Below are 8,685 nucleotides of genomic sequence, written 5' to 3'. Positions count from 1 at the left end.
TCACTTGTTCAAAGAAGAGCTTGACAAGTCTGTTAAGCGCTATTTGAAGTCTTGTGTCAAAGCTCAATCTTCTGTTGATCCTGCATGGATTCAAGGAAGAAATCTTCCATCTCTGGCTGAGTTGAAGAAGAAAGAACAGAAGAAGAAAGAAAAGAAGTTGAAAAGAAAGGCCTCAGAAGCAGCATCTAAGCCAGCTAAGAAGCAGAAGCCTTTATGTGATCCTCTCAAAGTACAATCTGATGAATACCGTGAGAAGCGCATCAAGAAAGCTTTTCGTGCAGATGCTGCTGCATGTTCCTCTCAGATAAAGCCTCCTCCTTCTGAACCCCAAAACTCTTTCACCATTCCAAACAGTTTCCAACCATCTCCTTCTACCCATATTCTGAACCCTGAACCACTAAATGCCATTCCCCCAACACCTTCAGATATTTCATCTTCATCCATTTTCACCACAATCTCTACACCTTCTCTAACCCATTCTTTACCTTCAAGAATATCCAAACCCTACTACCTTCTGTACCCTGATTATCGATTCGCCTTTAACCCTCCTGAACCTTCCATTAATGTCTCTTTTGACCTTCTCATGCTTAAGTTCAGAACAAGGATGGAAACTTTGAGAGCTGCTCATGACTCCAAGTTGGATCATGCTGCTTTTCGTAGATTATGGAGAATCTTTAGGAAGGATTTTCAGATTGATGCTATGAACATCCAGAAGAGATGTGTTGCTGAGGCATCTGGTTCTTCTGGTTTCTGCTTAGAGCTTGATGATGGTAAGTACTATCATCCAATCAGAAATTGGAGATCTCTTGAGGAGAGAAATTTGTAGATGAGCTGGAAGATGAACCATGCCTAACAATGGTTGTATGGAAGCCTCAATTTCTCATTCTGACTAGCGACTTTCAGTCATTATTCAACTGGCTAAGGGAGAATCCCTCTAAGAAAGCACCAGATATGGTATATCCAGAAGTTGAATACCCATCAGAAGTTGCTGCTCCTACACCTCCAAGGAATCTGGCTGAGATTCTTCAGGCTCTTGAGAATGAAGATTCTGATCTTCCTGTTCCAGAATATGCTGAAGATGCTTCTATGTTAGAAGCTGATGCTGAGAAACAAAGTGCTGAGAATCATCCTGCTGAGAAACTTCCTATTCAGGAAAACCAAGATGATGTTCTCATGTTAGATGCTGCTGTTGAGCATGCTATTCCTCTGAACGATAGCTGTGAAGCTTCTTCTGCTGGACCTTCTGTTCTGGTGAACGCTGTGAAGGCTCTTCACCAGAATCAAGCTGATCTTGCTTCTCGTTTGGATAAGCATGAGGAAACTCATTTTCAAATATTTTCTTTATAACGGTACAGCGTAACCGGTTACGGCCATTCTCGTAACCCGTTACGGCTGAAACAGTAGCATTTGTTCATTCTTTTTCAGTGCATACGAATCAGATTTTTGTTCACTCAAACATTGCATCTTTTCACATAATCTTACCCTTTCTTAAAGGTGTTAAGGCACTATATATACTCTCATTTTCAGATATCATATTCACCTCTTTCACTTTGCAATTATACACTTTTATTCTCTCAAATTTCACACCAAGTGCTCTTTAATATTCAAACTTTCACATTGATATTTTTTCTGCATTAGTGTTCCATACATGTCCAGAAAAAATTCATATCATTGATCATAAACATTGAGCACTATACTATCATTGATAATTGCTTGAAAGGGAAGATCAATCAAGTGATTGATACATTGTTCTACTATCCAAATTCTTATACAAAATCAAATATTTGTTGTATTCTTGTTATCCAGGATTGTTGGAAACAAGTTAGACACTTTGAGAGGATTGTTCTCATAAGTGGTCTTAGTTAAAAATCCAAGAGGATTGTTCTTGGTCCAAGAGGATTGTTCTTGGTGTTTGGTTAGGCTTGTACAAGATACCATCTATATTAAAATCTCTTACTGCGTAAGGGGACTGGAGTACTCTCGGTTTGTGAGGGGAACCAGGATATATCCTTGTGTCATTTATTTTTCTGCACTTTACATCTTTTAGTAACATCATCATAAACCAAAAAAATAATCACTTTACACCATAAAACCGAAAAAGTTATAAAGTACCTAATTCACCCCCCCTCTTAGGCATATCTGATACTTACATTTGGCATCAGAGCAAGTTATAGGTAACTTGTTCCTAAAGATCCAGAATGGCTTCCGCAAATCAAAGACCGGTTTTCAAAGATGGTGGTTCTAACAACAAGCCTCCATTGTTTTGTGGTGAATATTTTGACTTTTGGAAAATCCAAATGAAGGCTCATCTAGAAGAACAAGGAGAAGAAGTTTGGGAGGCTGTCCTACAAGGTCCTCATGTTCCTACAACGGTCGTTAATGGTGTTGGATCGGAGAAACCTAAAGCGTCATGGGATGATAATGATAGAAAAAGGGTTCTTGCTGACAAAAAGGCGATCAGTCTTCTTCATGGTGCTCTTAGTATGGATGAATTCTTCCGAATATCAACATGTACAACATCAAAGGAAATTTGGGATACTCTTGTAGAAACTCATGAAGGTACCGCTGAAGTTAAAAGATCAAGATTGAATACTTTAAGCCAAGAGTACGAACTGTTTAGAATGAAGCCTGGAGAAACTATTCTCGATTTGCAAAAACGATTCGTACATTTGACAAATCACTTGAAGGCACTTGGTAAGACTCTTACTACCGAAGAACTTAATCTTAAAGTGCTCAGATCTTTGACAAGGGAGTGGCAACCAAAAGTGACGGCGATATCCGAAAAGAAGAATTTATCAAAACTTACTTCCGCAACACTATTTGGAAAACTTCAAGAATATGAGACAGAACTTGGAAGATTGGAAAAGCATGAGAACTTAGAGAAGAAATCCAAAGGCATTGCATTAAAAGTAGATTCAAAAGAAAGAAAAATGAAAGATGCATCGGATGAAGATGAAAACTTCTTGCTTCTTGTAAAAAGGTTAGGCAAATTTTTTGGTAATAAAAATAATATTGATAATGCTAACTTTGTCAAAAGGAAGAAATTCTCAAAGCATAAGGATAAAGAAGCATCCACTTCATCACAAGAAGTAACATGCTATGAATGTGGGAAACAAGGACACATAAAGCCGGAGTGTCCAAAACTTTCTAAGAAGAATGGATTCAAAGGCAAGAAGGAATTCAAAAAGAAAAGGGCCTACATAGCATGGGAAGATAATGAAGTAAGTTCTTCATCGGACTCCGATAGTGACGAAAGTGCAAATCTAGCATTGATGGCATCACACCACTCCGATGATGAAGAAGGCGAGGTTAGTTACGATGATTCTCTTTTTAATAATGGTGCACAAGATGCAATAAATGAATTGTTAAATGAATGTAAAATTCTCTATAAAACTATCTCATCTCAAAAGAAGATAATATCATCTTTAGAAGAGAAGGTTAAGATAATTGAAGAAGAACATAAAGATGACAAAGAAAAAATGATTAGTGTTCAAGAAGAGAATGTTGCATGCAAGAATTGTGAATCACTTTCCTTCCAAATTGTTCAATTAAAAAGAGTTCTAGAAAGATATGAAAAGGGACAAATTGGATTGGAAAATGTTCTTAGAACACAAAGATACTCAAATGATAAAAGTGGACTTGGCTTTTCAAAATTTGATCAACCAAGTTCCAATAAAACTATATTTATCAAGGCTAGTGACCAACCAATTCAAGAGAAAGTGAACAAGCCTAAAGTAGTTCAACAGTATCTTAAAAGGAAGAACTTTGTTAAGAAGAAATCTTATCCTCCTAGATATAGAAGTAACTTTGAACCTACTTGTTTTTATTGTGGTATTATTGGTCACACACCCAATGCTTGTTATGTAAGAAACTTTAGTGTACCTAGTGGACATTATGTATGGGTAAAGAAAGGAACTAACTATGATGGACCCAAAGCCACTTGGGTACCTAACAAAACTTAATTTGTTTTGCAGGCTTGCTTGAAGACCACTTCAAACCTATGGTATCTAGATAGTGGTTGTTCAAAGCATATGACGGGAGACCTAAACCAATTTTCAGATCTAAGGTTAAAGGCCAAGGGTTTTGTCACTTATGGAGACAACAATAAGGGAAGAATTATTGGCAAAGGCAAAGTTGGTGCACCACCTTTCACATCCATTGAAGATGTTCTTTATGTTGAAGGACTAAAGCATAATCTTCTAAGCATTAGCCAACTTTGTGACAAAGGCTTCAAGATCAAATTCACTAAGGAAGAATGCTTGATCATCGATGAAGTCACCAATGAGGTAAAACTCAAAGGTACAAGAATTAATAACATTTTTATGATTTCTTTAAATGATTTATCTTTGAAAGTAAAATGTCTTTTAGTAAACAATAATGAATCATGGTTATGGCATAAAAGAGCAGCCCATATTCATATGGACCATTTAAATAAATTAACCAAACATGATCTTGTTATTGGCCTACCTAAGATAAAGTTTGTCAAAGATAAATTATGTGATGCATGTCAAAAGGGAAAGCAAACCAAATCATCTTTCAAACCAAAGAATGTGGTGACTACAACAAGACCACTTCAATTGTTGCATATGGATCTATTTGGTCCATCAAGGACAAGAAGCTTCGGAGGTAATGTATACGCTTTAGTTATTGTTGATGATTATTCTAGATATTCTTGGACTTTGTTTCTTGTGCAGAAAAGTGATGCTTTTAAAGCCTTTAAGAAGTATGCAAAACAAATCCAAAATGAAAAATCATTAAAGATTGTATCCATAAGAAGTGATCATGGTGGAGAGTTTCAAAATGCATCATTTGAAGAATTTTTTGAAGAACATGGTATCTCTCATAATTTTTCAGCACCAAGAACTCCACAACAAAATGGAGTAGTTGAAAGGAAAAATAGGTTTCTAGTAGAACTTGCAAGAACAATGCTTAGTGATGCAAATCTTCCTAAATATTTTTGGGCGGATGCGGTTAGTACGGCATGTTATGTTGGAAATCGAGTAATCATTAGACCTATCTTAAAGAAGACTCCATATGAAATCTTCAAAGGAAGAAAGCCAAACATTGCTCACTTTCACATTTTTGGATGCAAGTGCTTTGTTCTCAACAATGACAAAGACAATCTTGGTAAGTTTGATGAGAAATCCGACAAAGGTATATTTCTTGGTTATTCTCTTTCTAGTAAAGCATATAGAATTTATAATAAAAGAACTTTAACTATTGAAGAATCTATGCATGTATCGTTTGATGAGACTAACACCTCCAAGGAGGAAATAGTTGTTTGTGATGATGATGATCCTTTAGATTTACCCTCGGAAGAACCTTCAAATGATATAATTGTGAAGGCACCGGAAGAACCTTCAAATGATATAATTGTGAAGGCACCGGAAGTACAACAAGAAAGTGTTCAACAAGAAAGTGTACAACAAGAATCAAACACCAATGATCTACCAAAAGAATGGAGAACTCATAGAGATCATCCTATTGATAAAGTTATTGGTGATATTAGTCAAGGAGTTGCAACAAGATTAAATCTCAAAGATGCTTGCTTACACATGGCTTTTGTTTCTCAAATTGAACCTTCCAAAGTTAATGAAGCCTTAGGAGACGATCAATGGATAAATGCAATGCAAGAAGAATTAAATCAATTCGAGAGAAATCAAGTTTGGGAACTTGTTCCTAGACCAAGTAATAAACATATCATAGGTACTCGATGGGTGTTTAAGAACAAACTTGATGAGAATGGTATAATTGTTCGAAACAAAGCAAGATTGGTGGCCCAAGGTTACAATCAAGAAGAAGGAATCGAATTTGAAGAAACATTTGCTCCGGTTGCAAGGTTAGAAGCTATTCGTCTTTTACTTGCTTATGCATGTTCTTTAAATTTTCAGCTTTATCAAATGGACGTCAAGAGCGCATTCCTGAATGGCTACATTAATGAAGAAGTCTATGTCAAACAACCCCCGGGATTTGAAGACTTCAAAAATCCTACACATGTCTTTAAGTTGAGAAAGGCTCTTTATGGCTTAAAGCAAGCACCAAGAGCATGGTATGATAGACTTAGCAATTTTTTGTGGGAAAAGGGTTTCGAAAAGGGTAAGGTTGATAAAACTTTGTTCATTAAGAAAATCAAGAGTAACACTTTATTGGTTCAAGTCTATGTTGATGATATCATTTTTGGATCGACTAACAAAGAAATGTGTGAGGAATTCTCATTGATGATGCAAGGAGAATTCGAGATGTCTATGATGGGAAAGATGAACTACTTTCTTGGACTACAAATTAAGCAACTCAAAGATGGAATCTTTATCAATCAATCCAAATATTGTAAAGAACTATTGAAGAAGTTTGATATGGATAATTGCAAAGCAATGAATACTCCAATGGGCTCCGGTACATATGTTGATCAAGATGAATCCGGTACTCCAATTGATATTACCAAGTATCGAGGTATGATTGGTTCTTTATTGTATTTGACGGCAAGCCGTCCTGACATAATGTTTAGTGTTTGTCTTTGTGCTCGCTTTCAAGCAAATCCAAAGGAATCACATCTTATGGCGGTTAAAAGGATCATGAAGTATCTCAAAGGAACGACCAATGTTGGCTTATGGTATCCTAAAGGTAGTGTTTGCAATTTAATTGGTTATTCTGACGCGGATTATGCAGGATGTAAAACTGATCGTAAAAGCACAAGTGGCACTTGTCACATTCTTGGAAATGCATTAGTATCATGGGCTTGTAAAAAGCAAGCATGTGTTGCTCTTAGCACGGCCGAAGCAGAATACATAGCAGCGGGTAGTTGTTGTGCACAAATTCTTTGGCTTAAGCAACAACTTCGTGACTACGGACTTGATCTCGGATGCATTCCTCTTCGATGCGATAACACAAGTGCAATTAATATCACAAAAAATCCGGTCATGCACTCAAGAACCAAACACATAGACATTCGACATCATTTTCTCCGAGACCATGTTCTTCAAGGAGATGTCGAAGTAATTTTTGTTGACACACACAACCAACTAGCAGATATTTTTACAAAGCCGCTGGCCAAAGAACCGTTCTTCAAAATTCGAAGAGAACTCGGTATTTTGGATGAATATGATATATGACAAACTAAAAACAACTCATCCTCAAATCAAGTTCATCATTTAAGGTGCATGCTATCCATTTCTTCTACTTTAAATAGTTCATTTTTTATTATTCCTTTCAATATTGGAAATATATCTAAGTAATATTTGATTTATGTACCTTCCTGTAAATATTTTTTTGATTTTTCACTCAGTGTAACCGGTTACGGTTATATACGTAACCGGTTACGGTTTCGTGTTTTGGCCTTTCAGCTTTTCTGTGTGTCTCTGGTTCGTATGCGTAACCGGTTACGCCCCTATACGTAACCGGTTACACTGTTCAGGTTTTTAATTCTTTATATTTTTAATGCTTTATTTATACTATATGTTTTGTGTTTATTTTGGTCAAATGATTCATTGTATCCACCTACCTCCATTCATTCTTCTTAAAATTCATTCTTATCTTTGACCACCCAATTAAATCCTTCCATTTACCAACAAAATCTCATTAAAAAATCACTATCCTATATCTTCTATATATTACAAAACCCAAATAAGCACTTCCTCCAAAATCACTTATTTGGTACCAACACACCCAAATCCGAAAATACCATCCTTAAACCCTAACTTCTCAAAGCTTCATCAATGGCATCTTCCAAGAGAGCTAGAGGAAAAGAAAAGGTTGTTGAAATCTCCGAGGAACCTCCAGCTCCTAAAGATCCTTCACTGAAACAACGCAGGTTGCTCGCAAAGTTCCGACAGCGTCCTCTTATTGAACCAAAATGTGGTAATCTCTCAACCTTTAAACCTCCAAGTTTTAATTTTCCAGAACTTCTTCAATATCAGGGGCTTGCTGAACTTATAGCTGATTCCGGTCCATTTTACCCGGACGCAGTGAAAGAATTTTATGCTAATTTTCATATTGAACCTGGTTGTGTCCTGACATCTAAGGTTCATGACACTACTCTTAGGCTGACATTAGAAGAATTAGGAACCGTTCTGAATGTTCCTTCTACTGGTGAAAGAATTTTACCGGGCTTTGTTCCAGGATCTCAGGCTTTTGAAAATTATGGCAAAATGGATTATTTTTTCAGTATAGCTCGTATCTCACAGGAAGAATTTTATGCTCGTCGTGCTCAGTACAGTTCATCCCAAAGAATAATCCTACCAAGCAAACAACTTTCTGTCAGTGACCGTATGCTTCACTATTTTCTTGCATACGTGCTTGTTCCAAAGAGTTCCAATCAATCACAAATTGGTGACACTGAGATGCAACTGATGTTCGCAATCAAAAACCGACTCAAGGTAAATTGGGCATATGTCTTTCTTTATCATATGGATTATCAAAGGAAACTCACATCTGGCCTTCCATATGCTCGACTCATTTCAAAGATTTTGGAAACTTGCAACATGCGTATCGGGAGAGAACCGGTCAAACCTATGGGTAGGAAACATATGATAACATCCTCCATTTGTGACAAAAATATGGGAATTTTCCGAGATAGTGATGGCCTCTACAAACACCTTGATGAAGCCACACCTCCACCTACTAATCCAATTCCATCTACAAATCCAATTCCACCTTCAAACCCAACTCCACCTCCACCCGAAGGTTACA

This window comes from Vicia villosa, linkage group LG7, assembly GCF_029867415.1.
Source record: "Vicia villosa cultivar HV-30 ecotype Madison, WI linkage group LG7, Vvil1.0, whole genome shotgun sequence".
NCBI classification, from domain to species: Eukaryota; Viridiplantae; Streptophyta; class Magnoliopsida; order Fabales; family Fabaceae; genus Vicia; species Vicia villosa.
Note: the sequence above shows the minus strand (reverse complement) of the source record.